Below are 17993 nucleotides of genomic sequence, written 5' to 3'. Positions count from 1 at the left end.
TACCCATGAGGTAATATAGCTCTGGAACAGTCAATTCATTTAAAAAAATATATGAGAGCAGAACCTGGAGTAGGACTTTGGATTACTCTGGTAAGCTGGGAAAAAAACACCTCCAAAAAACCAAACCAAGTCCCACCCCCTTTCTATAGTTTGAAAAAAACCATTCCTGGACATACCTCTATCTTAAAATCTGCATTTCATATTTGGTGACTGGTACCACCTGCTGTACCTTTCAGCTGTGTAACTCAGTATTTAATGGTGCTGCAGTTTGCAAAGCTCTCAACTCTGCAGAGCATTCATGGAAGGACTGGTCAGGGAGAGAATGAAAAGGTTTTTCAGCTGAGAACTTTGGGCTGTCAGCTCTTTGCCATGTACTAAGACACAGCAGCTACAGGAGAAACTCATGCTCATATATACTCATATATATTATTTTGTCAAGGCTTTGCAGAGACCACATGACAGCAGCAGACCTCTCATTGAGCAGCATGTGACATACAGCAGAAAGGCCAAAGAATGCAGCTTTACATTACAATAATTACAAATCATGAAACATTAGGTTCTAGGGTAGCTTGCAGCTTAATGCTGACAATGAAGAATAATTTGAGACTTATAATATGCTCATTTATTCTCATCTCAGCTCTATACACAGTGCCTTATCACTTTAAGAAAGACCTTTCCCTCCTAAAGCACATTATTTCCATTACTTAGGGAATTACAATATTTGTACAGTTTATATATGTGTAATACAATGGGATTTGCATAATAGGAAAGGCATTAGTGCTTTGATTAGGAGAACCACCTGCACAACCTCTCAAGTATTAGTTCCTGGTTATTCCTTTAACCCAAGCACTTCCGTCTCATACATTAAAGCTCCCAGAGAACTGCCAAGTTTTATCTGGGCTACAGTGACAGAAGCTGGCACTGCTTAAGGCTCTGTTAATCCCAAAAAGCCAGTGTGTGAGGACATGAGATCATCTTGACTCACAGGAGACACCATGCTCAGCCAAATCTGCTTCCAGGACAGAAACATCACAGCTACGTACATGCTCAAAACCAGCTAAGCAGAGAGGAAAATAAGAGACCAAAAGCTTGTTCTAGCTGAGCATTGCATGGAGAGCAGTGCTGTGTGCTTTGATGGCAACAGACACATCCTTTAAATCCTAACCCCTTAAAACCCTGAATTAATTTGTTAATGTATTTTTCACACCTGTGGAAAGTCCTCAAACAATATTTTTCTTCTGTAAACCCTTATCTTGGAGAGAACTGGCTTTCACTGCATCAGCTCACCAGGTGCCCAGCTGTCTGTGGTGGCAAGGACAGCAAACAGAGCAGCCTCAATTCTAGAGCTCTCTGTTTGGTGCATAAGGACTCTGCAATTGAAGGAAACCCTTTCAATGGTGTTGGACTTGGGCTCAACATTTCTGGCAGGCAATCCAAGACTGTGCTTAAGTTGGAGAAGTCCAACACAGTTATTTCAGAGGAAAGAGTGAATTTTCACTCAGTGCCTACATTTGGTGCACAGGAAGGGGCTCCATCATGCAAAACACTGCACATCATCTCAAAGACTCTGCAGAGTTTGAACCCTGGTAATTGACAGTGCCACAGCTTAGGATGACAAAAATCCTTTCACACAGATTCACAGGGAGAGGTAGTGTGCTGTTTTATACGTGGATTTAGCTGTAAGAAAATAAAGCAAGCTATCTCCTAAAAATGCAAATCCTACCTTATAAATCCTAAACACAGGTTCTCCAGATAGGCACTTGAAAAACTCCTAAAAACAAAAAAATATAAGTTGTACTCCTCAAGCTTCCCAAACCAGTAAAGGCTTCAATTTCTGCTTATTTTTGCTCAATGTCTCGTTAGTCCAACACGGGATGGAACAACTAAACCTGATACTTAGCTTCCCAAGAAAAAAAAAAAAAACAAGAAAAAAGAAAAACATTCTCCACTGTAGCATGAATCTCACCCCTCAGGAATTCTTGTTGCCAGGTTTTGATAGATCAGTTTACAAGTTTTTGGTGTTATAGATCAGAAAATAAAAGCAAATAACATGAAATTACCTGTAATCTAGCAAAACAGTTCTGCTACTTGCATGTTTATGTTGGTTCATTACAGTGCAACGATCAGCAGAGTTTTGTATCTCCAAACTATCTCTCTCTCTCTCTAAAAAAATTCCTTTTGAGATCAATGTGAAGGCCTGATGTGCCCCTACAGGCACAGTGCTATACTAAAAGTGTTTGTGCAGGTACAAGACCTGCCAGGGATCTCTGCAGAACATCACTTTCCAAGCAAGACATTCAAGACTGCCCCTGTACCAGGGAGCCAAGGCTAATACAGAATATTCAGTACAAAGCCAGTTGCCTTACCTCCTTTACTACACACTGCTTCATTTACAAATCACTAACACCTTTCAGTGAAGAAGAAAACATGCATCTCTGTGGCAAACCAGAGGAATTTATCTTATAGGGCTACAGATCTATTACAATATTTAAATAATGCTAAGATTGTCTTTCTATGACACTATTATCAGGTTAATATTATGATTTCACTTTGTCAGTTCAACAAAATTACATATTGATGTCTTGTTTTTCCACAGCAGCTTACCCTGCTGTGTTTATTTTGCTTGGCAACTGGATTTCGACTTTTAAATAAGTGTGCAAGTTGGAAAGAATGAATTCCAATAAGGATTCTTTTATAAATAAACAAAAGGGATCACAAAAAAAGTATTTTTCTGATGTCTTGAGATTTCCTGAAGTTGCAGTAAGCTCTTCAAAATGCAGAGAAAATAATATCTCAGTGAAACTTGATGCTAAAAATAGAAAGAGGGGAATGTAAAATTTAAATCTCTTCCTTCGATGCATTAGGACAAGATGAATACTTATTTTCCTAGTCCAGACATCAGGTAGTCACAACAGAATTACATTTTATTGCACCAAATTTATGTGTAAAACAGAAAAGTCAGGTGCTCCTATTTTCCAGGGAAAAGATATGTGCTTTCTAAAATGGATACCTTGCATAGTACCTGTGTTCTCCCCATGGTATATTTGTATTTACACAGTGGATAACCATTAACTAATAGGTTTAGTATTCTTTCTAGTTTTCTCCTAGAAATATTTAAGGCTCTGCTAGGAAAAAAAATAACTAAATATCTTCAGATTACATAATTTCAACATAAAGAGCAAATTTCTTAATACTTTGCATTGTGAACAAGTGATTTTTATTACATAACTTTTTAACAATTATATTTAGAACTGTCAATTAAAGGTAAGAAATACATAAATCAGATTAAGTGTTTTTACTCTAAAATTTCATTTCCTTTGTAGGACCAGAACCTATCACTTGCATTTCCACTGAGGATGTAACTTGCATCATAAGCAGTCTTATGGATATCGTTAGTCTTGTTTGCTCTACAGGGAAAGAAAACAAGTATATGACACATCAGATTTTATTTTTTTAGAGTGAAAAATGCTATTTGCAATTATTTTTACAAGACCATCTCAGAAACACCAGCTCCTGATTCCAAAACAAAGGACACCATGCTTTGCAAGTGCTGTAGCTCAGTACTTAAGACAAAGTAGCAATAAATCTTTTTAGTTCTATTAAAATATCTCAGCACTCAATTCCTCACTGTATTAAAATCACTTTAGAAGGCAGTTGTTTAGCTTCTCATTCTGTCTCCTGATCATATTTCTTCCTCTTTTCAAGAAGATGACAAGTAGCATTAAAATACTGCTGTATGGGGAGGTTATAGAACACACCACAGATGTTACTGAGTAAAGAATGCAAAAGAGGGCTGGGGGAAACAAATGCATGCTGAGCAGCCTCATAACTCAACTCTACTTGACTCTTACTTGGAAAAAATTTATCATGGTTCCATTCTTTTCATTGACTATTTAAAAAAAAATCCAACGGATTTTTTTCTTGTTCTCATGGTTTTTATTGCTTGATAGCCTGTATCTGCCAGGGTGACACCAGCAAGAAGCACAACCTGAGCTCTCCAACCTATCTGCTGCCAACAAGACTAATTATCTAGCTCTTGTCCCTTCAGAAATCCAAAACACAGAAGTTGCAAGCTGAATATACAGTCAGGCATAATTTAGTAAGCATTTTCTCTATAAGATTACTACGGAAATAATGTTTATTAAAATGCATTTTAAAGTTCTCAAATGACAGTGAGACAGACTTAATACACAAAGATTTAATTGTGATGATTTACAATGAATAATTTTTCTATTTTACTACTCAGCAAGAGGAATAAGGGTTGTGTTACACACAGCACTTCATTCAACCCAGGGAAAAAGCCCTCCAGAACAGTGACGGTTTGGCTGTGCCTGGCAGCAGCTCAGTCAGCTGGGCAAAACCCCACCACCACTATGCAAGCAGTCTCTTTTCCAAGATAATTACAACTCACAGAAACCACCAAACATTAATGAGGAAACAAATGCACACGAGAGAAAAGAATTCAGACATATTGAGGCCAAATCTGCCCAGAGCACCAACAAATGCTGTGAGCACATACCAAAAAAAGACAGTCTGTGGCATCTGAAAGACAAATAATCACTCTGAGGTGTTCAACATGTTGGCAGCTAAAAAGTCTTCTAAATCCCAGAAATATGCAAGGTATAAAGGGCTTCAGCTTTGTCAGAGCTGATTTTCCACATGGAAGCTGGCTGGGTTACAAAAACACACTCGGCTGACAGTACAGTTCAAGTGTCAATTAAGATAAGACATCAAACAATTTACTAGTAATTAAGAAGCTACTCAGACATGACAAATAGATTTGCTACTAAAATTTGGTCACTGTCTTAAAGGATCTCTTACAATTGTAGAGTGGAAGAAAACAAAGTTATGAGTATGGGAAAATAAGGATTCAAATGAAATAAGAAATATTGTGAGGTTGATTGCTGTATAACCCTAATATTACAAAAGACATTAACTGGATCTGGACTTGAAACAAAGTTCAGAGTTAAGAAGAGTGTCTTATCTCAGACTTAACTAGTAGGTAGAATTTTCTCCAACACGTTTTATATCACCTTTTTTCAGCATTTTGCTATACTTAGAAACCCTGTTACTTACTACATATGTGCTAGTTATCAGTTTCTAATTCCTAATAAAATCTCATGATTGCTGATTGAAATACTGTAAAAGTTCTAATAAAGTCTGAACTTGTCTATGCATTTATGTGTAAAATTTAATTAGGAGAAGACTGAATTTCTTGAGGATATTTTCCGTTAAACTTCCTTTCCCCACTATATCAAGCCCTATTACTTCAAGGCAGGCACATCTGTTAATTTAACACTCAGTATCCATGTGCCTAAATGAATGTTTTCATTTGGAAGAGGGCTTGTCTCAGCTGAAAGCAGGTCCTTGGTAAGCATGGCACATTTTTGTATCCCTCACAAATGGGGCTCTGGTTGCAGAGATGTCCCTGTCTGGAGAGACTCTCACTGGAAATGTCACTGCACACAGGTAGAGGCCTCAGGCAGAGATCAAGGTCCTGTCATCTTCAGCATTTTGTAATTGTACACCAAGAGATTACCACTCTTACAAAAAAGATATCTTCAGGAATCAAAGGGCACAACAAATGGCTGAAATGAGGGAAGAGGAGGTGGAGAAGGAAGAGGAAACCAGAGTAAAATAATTTCCTGCTTAGATTGAAGGCATGTGCAAAAATCCAGTTGACAACTGTTTTGGATATTTGGACTTGTCAGATTTATTTAGTTGCTCAGTCAGTACAACCATTCCCTTTTCCTCCTGATTGTTTAGGGGAGAAGGATCCTTGTGGTATTTTACTCCTTCTCCAATTATTTTGATATATTTTTCCTCTCACATTCTATTTCTAGAGGTATTAAGACCCAGTAAAACATCAGCAATCCCTCCTACACAGACTCTCTCCTCCAGGTACTCTTCTTCCTCTTTGTTCCTCAGAATACTAAATGCACCTTTCTAAAGAGATGCTTTTACAGTAATTTCTATTGCTTCCCCACCCCTTCTTTGGCAGCTGAATCAGCAAACTGACCCAAATCAATGCAGACTGTGGGAAAGCTGCTGACAGTGCAAGAGGGGTGGGAGAGCCTTTGAGGAAAGTGTGACTGCTCCTCTTCAGCAGGACAGCATTGGCTGAGACCCCTTTCAGCCAGCCAATAAAGGATATCCTTCTCCATTCTCCTTTTTGCTCCTTAATACTGTGATTTCCAGATCAGCCCCTGCCCGTGTGGTGAGGGTCTTTTAATCCACTCTCATTCCTCCCAGTCTCGGGTTTCATTTGGTTCTGTTTTGTCCACAAGCACTCTGCATGTTCTTTAGATGCTGCAGTTCTGTTGCCTCTCAAGCCATAGGACAACCAGGGCTGGAGGCACAGAGTCAATAATGAGTGTGTAATGAAAGGTAGGGAGACAATTAGTTTGACTGTTGCAATACTGAGAAGGAGCCAGAGAAAGGAAGGTGAGCAGAAACTGGGAGCACTGGCAGCACAACAAGCTCAGAAAGTGGTTTTAGCAGCAGAACAGATAACAGGTAAAATCAAGAACAACTCTGCAGGAGTTGGGGGCCAGCAGGAGGATGTTTAAGAACCAGGGATGTGAAACAGTATGGAAATGAAGGAGTGCCCAAGTCTTAGAAATGTTGTGCAGGAGTGCACAGATGGGGCAAGGCACATAGGGGCACAAAAACAATACAAAAGAGACAGAGCAAAGGGTTATTGTTATCCAGAGTGCAAGACAGATGGAGGGAAGCTACATGGAAGAGGGGAGAGGAAAAGCCAGAGTGTGCTTGAATTGACAGGAGCATAGTGATTGATTTTGTCCTTCATCTAACAAGTATCTGGGACAGCCTGGGTTCTGAACTGTGTTTGCCAAGGGAAAAATCTCTCGCTCTCTCCCCTCCTGCTTCAATCCTTCCTGAATGCCTTCAGTAAGCAGTACAGCCTCTCCTCTGCTCAGGATAAGAGACATGAATTCATTAGGTAAAATTCACACCACATCATCCTGCTTCCTGGCTGCACAATCCTCTTCATCCTGATTAAAGTGCAGCCTTGCTGCAGGAATATACCAGCCACCAAACCTATTTTTGTCTCAGTCAAGCACAGCTCCAAGTGTCATTACCACATGGGGTTACCATTTCCTATCCCACAAGCTTCCGGAACAGCATTTTTCAGGTCAAAAATATTGCTTCACTAAAATCAAATCACTTCCTTCAGAATGCAAATTTTTATACTTGTTACATGATAGAAGACATTCAAAATTAAAAGCCAGCTTTTAATACATTACAGCATAAAACTCTGCTTCAAGAAGGCAAAGGAAAACCACTTAGTGTAAGAGGACTTTTAAGAAAAATTAGAAAAATCAGGCACTCCCCTCTCCCTATTTCTACTCTTTCTTCCATAAAGTTCTCTCATGGTGACATTTCCTCTTGGCCCTAACACTTCCCTTCCAACACCTTCTACAGGCTTGTTACTACTTTGGAAACCATTACACTATAATAAACTTCAGATCTTTTGCCTTATTTGCAGTTGTAAGTGATCTGGTTTTGCTAACAGAGAATTTGCTTATGGGTATTAAAAATACATTTATTCAAAGTTTTTTTAGTAATGACCAAGTATTTGGAATAATTACCTCTGAATCCTGTCCCCTTCCTGTGAAAATGGAATTTTATCTGATCAGCAAAAATGTGTCAGTTTCCAATTAAAATACTCTACCTCTCAGCCTTCAAGGGAGGAAAGTGCTAATAATCTCTGCTTACCAAGCACAGTGGGTTCAGAAAGTGGGACTTTACCAATTTACTTTGCCAAGTGTTTATATCTGGAAGAACATTTGATTCTGCAAAGCTGAACCAGGAAAGGTAGCAGACCTCACACTTTATCACCAACAAATTAATCATGGTTATAATTAGCCAGCATGAGTTATGGTTTTCTCTTTTATGATAAAAACAGTCAAGTAGTATGTTAATTGTGGCAGATTCTCCACGCCCTCCAGTTATTAAGTTAGGACACAGGTTAGTTCAAGCTAGAATTTACCTGTTGAAGGAATTATATGTTCTTAATCATTTTTCTGGAGCTGCTCTCTGCTATCAGGTCTTGTCACCATTGCTTGTAACAAAAGATAATAGCTTCTATTTTCCACTAGCTGACAAAACATGCCAAGTTTATCTCTGTATTCCAATTGAAAACGAAGCTTTACAGATAGCACAAATTGAGACAGTTTACTCTGCAATCCTGCACCTGATGGTGACTCTGAAGCTGTTTTTTGTCAGTTTAGTAAGCCAAAATTTACGGCACATTTGACAACTTTAGTAAAACACTATTCTAGGGTGTTACATATAAAGTTAGTGAGTGTTTCTGTAAGCTATGTGTTGTTAGTAAGATTAATGCCATGGCAAGAAGTTTACATCATCACAAATAGAAACTGAAATTACCATCTCCATTACTTCCATTAAGAATTAGAGGGGAAAGTCCTCAAAAAAAGAAGTATGAAACCATAAATTGGCAAACACCAATTGGCAGAAATTTAAATGTACACCACTTCAGTAAGGAAAAACTCATTTTTCATTGAGGTCTGTGTACTGCCATTGCTAGTAATTAATGGTACAAATTATGGGATCAGAGTTGGGTCTTCTGATATGAGAGAAGAGGGAGGGAACTGACTCACTCAGTGAGAGCACCCAGAGTCCATTACTGGCCCTAGTGTAAGATTTTAATTAGCACTGAAGTGCATTACATTTAGCCCTATATCAAGAGCATCCATAGCAATAACCAGTCACCTCATCACAGCTATTATTTTTAAAAAATAGTCTGAGTATTAAATAATGATTTAGTTTATGCATTCAGATCCCTAAAACAATATAGTCCTAAACCTTCTTTAAATGGCTACAAATGTAAGAGAAACAGGATTATTAACTACAGACATATTTCAGACTAGAAATACAGTTTTTATAGATCAATGGGTGATCTATTGATGTATAGATCAAAGGGTGGGGTCGGCCACTATGGAATAAAACTATTTGAACATTTAATATCTTTTACCTGCCTGACCATCCAAAATGTAAATTTTTTTTTCCCTTACTGCTGTCTGATGAGCCCAATTATTTTTCCTTCTGAAGTTTGTGCCCAAACAGCTTAAACAGCAAGGAGTAATGGAGAGGAGATAAGATATTTATCCTATTTTCTTGACACCTGAAAACTGCAGAAACAAAAAAGGAGGGACAGAGAAGAACATTAGTAAAGCATAGGAAAAATACCTACAAGAAATGAGTGAGGCAAGACATCAGGACAGTTTGGCAAAGAAACTCTTAGCCTATATAGAGGCTAAGAGGCACTATGGGGAAATACAGATGTGTTGGCAAAGGACGCAGGAAAGAGGGCACTGGAAGGTGCTGGGAGCTGGCGGGATGGATGCAAGTAATTGAAGATGATACAGTGCAGAAGCAGAATCCTACCGAAGACTGTACTGCTACACAGCTGTGAACTAAACCAGGAGTAATGAGAAGGTGAGGTTCCTTTCTTATGAACCAAAAGCACATTTCATCTTTCTTCAGTACCCCATTCTCAATGAGTTACTGCACTAGCTCAAACTGCACAGGGCTGCACTGAAAATCTTGGTACTCACTGCTTCCTAGAACTGATTCCTTCACATGGAAAATTCCTTAAGAGTTCCCAACTTCAAAAGCTCTACTCAAGAGCATACAAGTCTAACACATTTTTCAAGAGTCATCAGCTGGCTAATACAGAGTAATGACAGGATAATACTGCTTGGAGAATTGTTACCATCCCACAATTGCCTCTGCCTGCCCTGCACCCCAGGCAGAGGCAGGCTATAGCTGCAAAGCTGGGCTTGTGCACATGCCTGAGCTGCTGTCAGCACCAAACTGACAGCACTACCTCTGTAACAAGGTTTGTTTGGTGCCACCTTGTTATCCAGACCTGCACTAACCCACCACAAACACATCCCTGAGCACTGAACCACCTCTAACTTCCTCTGACAATCCTTTAATCTTTAACAGCCCTTCATGTTTCCTCTGCATCAACTATACCTACAGACACCAAATTACCAATACCTACAGAGTGATTTGCAGAAGTGACAAGTACCCATGCACTCACCTTATGATTTAAAAAAGTTTCCTAACATCATGTACTTCAAAAATAAAATGCACTGAGTTCTCAGTGTCAGACAAGTTTATAGTATTAACCTTGCATCTCATAGCCTCATGTCTAAAATGTATCTACAGCTAATGACAGACATTTTTCTCTCTCATATACACAGTCTCCCATAATAGATCCAATTTAAGGATGAGTTCATTAATACTTGTCACAATACCACAATTGATGACATGCCATACACAAGTCTGGGCATACATTAACATGCCTGGGGTTTTTTATGGCAGGGCTAGAATAGCAAGTAGTTAATAATACATGTGACCACACACTGAAAGATGGAGAAAAAATACCTTGCACAGAAAGTGTTGAATAAGGCAGAAAAAAGAAAGAATTGGAAAACAAAGAAAGCAATGACCATGCCATTTATTAACATACCAAGTTTGGGTTTCGTGACTCTGTTGAACTCTGAAATTTCTTAAGTTTTGTGCATTTTACATTGTAATCTTAATAGCATTTCAAGAAGAGGAATATTAGCTTGTTATTAAGATGGTATGTACCATCTAATAGTCTGTAGAACTACTACATAGCAAATCTACTGTTTAGAAAACAAAATATTATACCATCAATGTTATCTTGTGTTTCACTTAAGTACTGGGAAAATACTTTCTGTGAGAAGTGGCACCACTTCAATATTTTTCATGACAACCATTATACCAGATGTATTGCTTTCCCATTATTAATACATAATGATAAAATTTATGATGGAGGGAGAAAAACCCATTTTAAAAGCACTAAGAGCAATGAAGTTATAACACAAGAACAAAGCTATAATTATAATGTACAGATTTGAAGATATTTAGTGAAGTATTATTAAATACATGTCGGTAAAACTAAAATCTTGGGCAAAACTATAATTTGACGCCTACCCTCAATATTCTTACCATTAGCTCCTCCAAAATATTTAAGTACTAGATACTACTGTCCAGAGACTTATCCTGCCAGAAGAGAGGAAGCAATGAATACCCACACCATACTAGTTCATAAAATGTCTCTGTACTGACAGAAAACCTATTTCCAGTATCCCACATATAACTCAAGTTATGAAATCATTTATTATTTCAGCTGCGAGCAGGGAGCATACTAAAATGCATTTATAATAGAATGGGAAGAAGCATGCAGTAATATTTCAGTGCAATTAAATATAATTTCAACAATAAATTATGTACCATTGTAAACCCAGTGCTTTATACAAATATCACTGATGACAGTATGTTAGAGTGCATTTGTATCTTATTTATATTGCAGCAAGGAATAAATAATGGTTCTAGGATGTTTTCTCTGCTGAAGTCAAGGGTAAAATCAAGCAATCCCTATGAAGTGCACCTCTTTCTGTTTTACTTATTAGAACTCAGATTCTACTATTTTTGGTTTGCAAGACCATGTTGGAGACTAGAGCATATGCTACTTCCTTTTAAGCTGTAATATTTCAGCCCAGATATGTTTGAGTACACACATTAAAGGATTTGCTGCAATCACCTCTAATTTTTATAAATGTATGAATAGCAGGCTTAACTACTCAAAAAACTCCAAAAAGAGTTTCCCAGAAACCAGTGAAGATGTTAAACCAGTGTCTGATGGCAGAGGAGCAGGTGCCATCAAAGGCAGATGCTGTTTCCATCTCTCCAAACACTTCAGCCCTGGAGAAGAACTCGAGGAGACATCCAGCAGAGGTGAGTTGGAGGAAGCTCACATTAGAGGTGGAAGATACTCTGGCTGAGAAGAGGCAGCTGTCAAGCTCCTGAACCTACCAACTGTTACTCCACAGAGCAGTTCTGTGAACAATGGGGAAATACTGGAAGAAGTTTGGACACTGTTGCTCAGCTTAAGCAGTTGCGCTCTTGTAAACTGGGTCATGCAGATTTTGAAGCAGAGATACTATTTTTGTCAATGAGTTACTGACTAAAGATTTAAAATGCTAAATGAAATTACCTGACATGAGAGATAGCTCTTGGGAAATCCAGTACTGCTGATAGCACTTAGACTCACATCTGCAAGAGTTTGTAATAGTTTGAGTTTTGAAAGGGAACCTTTGAGAGTTGACTAAATGCTAAGGAAAATGGATTGACTAGAAAGTTGATAGAGCAAAGAAGCATTAAATTATTCAACAGCTACATCCTACATACTTCCACAGTGCAGTATAATCCTGATTTAGCTGTGTTCCCATGAGTTGCCTCTGAATACATTCTGAAGTTTATAAATATGCTATGAAATACGATATTTTCAAGAAGTTAAGAATTAGAAGTTGGCAGCAGTTGTGTGTCCTGGGTCAACAGTCTCTTTAGAGATCTAGGTCCCTCTCTAGAGATCAAAGGTCCCAGTCTAGACTCATACCTCCTCAGTCCTCCTGGTTCAGTGTTAGTTGGATAAAAGCCTGAAAAGTGAATCTTTTTATTTTCTAATTAACCATTCACATTATGTTTTACTGTAAAAAAATCTAGGAGTATTTAGGGTCTTAGACTTCATAGCCTGAAAGTTCCTTCCCCATTATAAGCTCTAGATCAAAAGAGCATTTGAGGCTACAGGTGCAGACATAGCTTTAATCAAGGCTTATTTAATGCCCAAAGCAGAGAGATAACTCATCCATCAGCAGAGCTAAGAGGTGTGGGCAAGAACATATGCTCCATCATCTCGAATAGATGATCGACTCGCCTTTTCATTTCCCACCACGCGACCAGCAGTCGTGTTTTCTCAGGCAGAGCGTGGCTGAAAGCTCTCAAGGAAGCAATTTTATCCTCTCTTCCTTGAAAGGGCCAGTGCCTTAAAGGCATAATTAAGTCCTAAATACATAATAGTTAGTGACATTTAGCAAAGCATGTCATCTCTGGCAAACTGCCACTGTAGAAGAAACAGCAAACAAATCTATTTGCATTGTTTTCAGTTGGTTTGTAATTTTTTTTGTAACTGTATTGTCAGCAAGTGCAGAAGAAAGTATTAGATGAAATAAGCTGGTTAACAGACTGAACTAATTATATTGATGCAGTGAAAAGAACTAATACATTTTGTAGGAGGCACTATTTGGTGACAAAAATAATCTCTTTAAAGCCACACAAAATGCTTTATTTCTGCTACCTACACTTGTATAGCTTGCACTGCTCACAACTGTAGAGCTTGACAAATAAAATGATCATTAGAAATTCAGATCACCAATGTCTCTCTCAGTTTTGGATTAAATAGACCTTCACTCAGCCCTGCCCAGCCTTGCACACACCTCCCCCTCCACGTTTGCTCTAGAGAGTCGATGCTTCACTCAAAACGTCAGCAGAAGGGTATTACTGGACAAGAGTGGCCAAAAAACCCATAAACACCTCAATCCACAATCTCCTTGCTCCCAATGTTACACCACAGCAATTGACAGGAATACTTAGTCAATCTCCCACAGAAAGAATGGAAAAAATTAAACTCAAAAAAAAAGAATAATAAAAGCAGGATGTATCAGAATTTTTTTATTTAAATGTCTCAAACTCACAGCCAGTAAAGGAGAGCATGGAAACTGTGAAAAAGACATCATATTAAACCAGGAAATTCTGTTCAGGTGCTCCCCATTAAAGATTACATAAGTAATCAGGTTTCTTCCCTGGTCACCCTTCCCCAAAACTCAATTTTCAAATTATATGTAACAGACAACAAAATAATTTGTTGTCTGTTAAGCATCCCAGGTCATACCTAACCCAATCAGTCCTTCTATACTCAAGACCCTCCCTGGTGAAGAGAAATTATTTGTGTATCCTGTCAAAGTAGGTAGGACCCAGCAACTATTTGCAGTGGTTTCAGCAGAGTTACTGCCTGAGCCTCAGTTGTGCCCTCTGCTTGAATTGCTGGAGAACACAACTTTCAGGAAAGATGCTGGATTTGGCAGTGGATACCCTACAGTATGGAGCTGTACTGCTGTCTGCCAACTTCACTAAGGCAACAGCACCTTCAGTAAAGGTGTCAAACAACATTAAAATTGACAACACCAGATTCAGAGCTCTTCTATTAATGGAAGAGTCTTCTGCATTTAGTAAGGAGAAGATCCTATTACTAAGTGTCTTATGTCTTAGTAAGTTAGCGCTTCAAATAATATACTTTGAGAGGATAGAAAACCAGTATTTCATGTCAATGACAGCAAGATCCAGCCTTATTGTACAAGATACCCCCTGCAATATCAAGTTTAGATAAACTGAGTTTATAGGCATGTAAACTTGTCCTTAATATTACAACCCAAGGACATTCACTATCAAGCCACAGTCATACCTCTGCCAGAAAGTGCTCACCACATGATACAAGATAAGGACAGTCTCTTAGCTCCAGAGGCCAGGTTAGAAAGGCCAAGCATATGAACACTACAAATTTGCAACTGTATTTGTTGTACAATAGATTTTGCTCATTATTTTCCCTTTTAGCATGGGATTGCTAAAATCCCATACTAAAAATGCACTAAAAGTTTCACCCACAAGAGTTATCTTCTCTCTAGCTAGTTTTAAGGTCTGATTTTCACTTTTATATATTTTAAAAAAGGCAGCAGTAACTGTTAAATGCAAAGTTAAGTTCAACTATTCTGTTTCTCACAGAATCTTGTGGGATACTGAGGGATAGTTTCAAGGTTTGCTAGCTTGTGTGTTACCAACATGATGCACCTATGATTAATGCACCTATGAGCAACATGAAGCATGGAAATCATTATTTCATTACTTGAGTGCCATTCACATCTTCAGTATCTGGAAGTGCCTGAAAAACCTCAAGGGCTGTGGACCATAAGATGCAGAAAAAGCATGACTTACATGTAGAGCAAAATGCTATTTAGAAATGCCAGCTCAGCAAATGAGATCTCAAAACCATTTAACTGCATTTTACAACTAGCTATATATCCTCAAAACAAGTGTCCTTTTAGATTAGAATGAAACTACAGCACAAATATGAAGAGTAAAGACTTACTGAGAATATGGTTTGTCACTTGTGCAAAATGAGCAGTGTCTTCTGTTTCACAAAGTGTCAACACTTTGGATACAACAGGCTACTGGGATTTAAAGTTATAAAGCCACAGGAAAATAACTTTGTGCCTAAAAGAGGTACCTAATTTCTCACATTAAACACCAACAAAAAGTAGCAAACACCATTTTAAAATAAAGCACTTGCATAGGGCTTACAAATGAATGGAAAACAGAGACTGGAAGATGTTTTAAGCAGCAGGCTTGACCCTTATTTTAAAATGCATTGGATAAAAGTATGTATCTTTTTTGCAATTTCAGTGATCAGGCACCTAACCTGTCCCAGGTTTGAGGTGCAAAGCTCCTGTTGGGTGGCCTTGCAGCCTGTCCAGCACAGCATGTGAAAAAGAAGAGATCTTTCCCCTTTCCTCTGGCAAAGATCAGAGAAAGCTTCAAATTTCATTTACACTATCTATCATTTTTCTTCTATGCTTAGCAATCTCAAGTCACCAGAAATGTTGTTTTATGATATATCGAGGAGACACACAGGCCTTGATTCTCTGGGTTCCAGCTGCAAGACAAGCAGAAAACCTATGGAATCGTAGTCCCCTCCATCCAAGAGTGACAGGTCTTTTCTAATCCTTCAATGCTGCATGTAATGAGTGCTCCAAGGCAGGGCAAGAAGGCTCCTGACTGTCAAAAGCTACTAGAAAGGGAAGGAACAGCCCAAAAAGAAGAGCTAGAGAAAACTGGGTCATGAACAACATTCCTCCTTCAGCTCCAGAGGCAAAGTGCAGGTAAGGGTAACTCCAGCAGTGCTCCTCCATGCCCCTGCTGCTGGCAGCACAACACTCCCCTGCTCACCCCAAGCAGCTGTCACCACTCATGCCACAAGACACTGTGGCAGCACAGGGAGTGTTTCTTGTGACAAAAGCAGCTCTCACACCCATCTCAGCAAGTGGTACATGCATAATTAAATTTATGACTGACTCCATGAATGTGCTCTACAAAAGCTGGTGCTTGGCCAAACAGGCCTCTGGACCCCAGAGCCAGCTTTCCCATTTGGTTTCCATGTGGCTGAGAGGGAGAGAGAGCAGGCACAGCTCAGAACAGACCCAACCAGATAATGCTAATTCACCATCAGCTGCCGATCCATTTACTTCCAAGTTTTGCAGTGAAGGGTTGGGGTAATTTGCTCTCTCTTTCTCCCTCTACCTTCTGAGATTCTGGAGCCCCACAACTCCTCACTACAGAGATATCACTTAAATGAAATCACTTCAGTGAGCCACCTGTGTTTTATACTGTGTTTGGATGGCAATTTCTCTGAGGACAGCACCTGTCTCTTATTCCATATCAGCAGCACAACAGGCCTCACACTTAGTGGACCATGAGTCATTACTATTTCAAAAGAGTATTGAAAACATTATCAATAAGAATTATGTCACAGACATCAGTTAAAAAAAATGTTGGGATTTTATTCTCACTGTTGAAAAAAACCAAACCAACAAACAAAAAAAACCCCACCAAAACCAAGGCAGGGATTCCTGCTTTTCACATACAACTTCCAAACCCAGGGGCAATTACTGCAATTATTTCATGCATTACCCTTTGTGCTATCCAGGATAGAGGAAATTCAGTTAAATTCCTTTTCAGAGCTAGTGCATGCAAGTGAATTAGACACAGTGAATGCTGTAGCTGTGTCTGATTCTTGTTTAATAGCTTTGGATGATACCATTTGGCATTAATTTCTCTCTCTCATTTTATTTTGACACACTTGGCATTTAGTTCTGTGGTACTCAACTTCACAGTTCAATACAACTGAAGCTACAGTGATGCTGAAAACATTGCTTTAACATCTTAATGGTTCAGGATATATTTGCATTTTTTCTTCCATCTTTGATCACAGCACTAAACAATTCTCTGCAGTATTTATTGTTTCCAGTGATGCAAAGTGCTGGAATTACTAAACCTTGTTTAAACCTTATTCTTTTGTACCTCAAAGTATTTTCCTCTCCTTCCTGATGCAATCCAGAACTCAAAAGCTCAGCTATGCCCATTACATTGCAAGGCAATGTCAGTTCAAATACAGAACTTTTCATTTATTTTCCCTAGGCTCACACAGCTTGCAAGACTGAAAGAAGCACAGGTAACAGCATTAAAATAAAGAGTTCAAACTCTTTAAAAGCAAAATATGGGCAGGGCAGCTTGCAGGTGCCACAAACAAACTAAAGCCTTCATGGTATTTTGCTAACAGGATTCTTCCTTCAATCATAGACTCTAATCTTCAACAAACATCCAGGCACAGTGGATGTGTAGAAGCAGTAATGGAATTTGTCTGTCATTCATTTGGGTCTGAACAGCATTATGTACTAGCATTACAATACAACAGTATTTGTATTTTATTTACAAGAGAGCAACAAAGCAGGGAATTGAATCTTCAGAATAGTGAGCATGTAACAAGCACTAAGACAATGGCATTTAAACAATTTCCATCAACTTCTCCCTCCCTACCCAAACCAATAATTCAATTGTGGAATCACCTCCACTTTTTCAGGACTCACACTCCACTTTTATTTAGAGCACTAATAAAAGACCAAGTCTTCAGGGAAAATCAAAATTCCCATGTAAGTTATGCTCCGAGTTTAGTGACCGTTTAGCAGAAACTGTCCTGTAAAAACACAACTTGTTATATTCAAAACTATTTTCTCTCCTCCTCACACCTAAGTAGCCATCCATGCTCAGGCAGCTCCAGCACCATGCAAAACTGCCAATGCCCCCCTGAGCTGCCCTAAACCTTCACAGTGCTCCTGTACCTGGTGGGACAACCGGAGTCAAGTCAGTTGAGAGATGCACATAAGAAGAACATTTATAACTCATTCCTTTAATAAATGCTTTGCCAGCTCACCCAAACTCCCTGCCTCATCCCATAGGATAAA

This window comes from Agelaius tricolor, unplaced genomic scaffold (assembly GCF_023055355.1).
Source record: "Agelaius tricolor isolate 1412-34295 unplaced genomic scaffold, bAgeTri1.0.p SCAF_10, whole genome shotgun sequence".
Taxonomy (NCBI): Eukaryota; Metazoa; Chordata; class Aves; order Passeriformes; family Icteridae; genus Agelaius; species Agelaius tricolor.
This window is presented reverse-complemented; position numbering follows the sequence as displayed.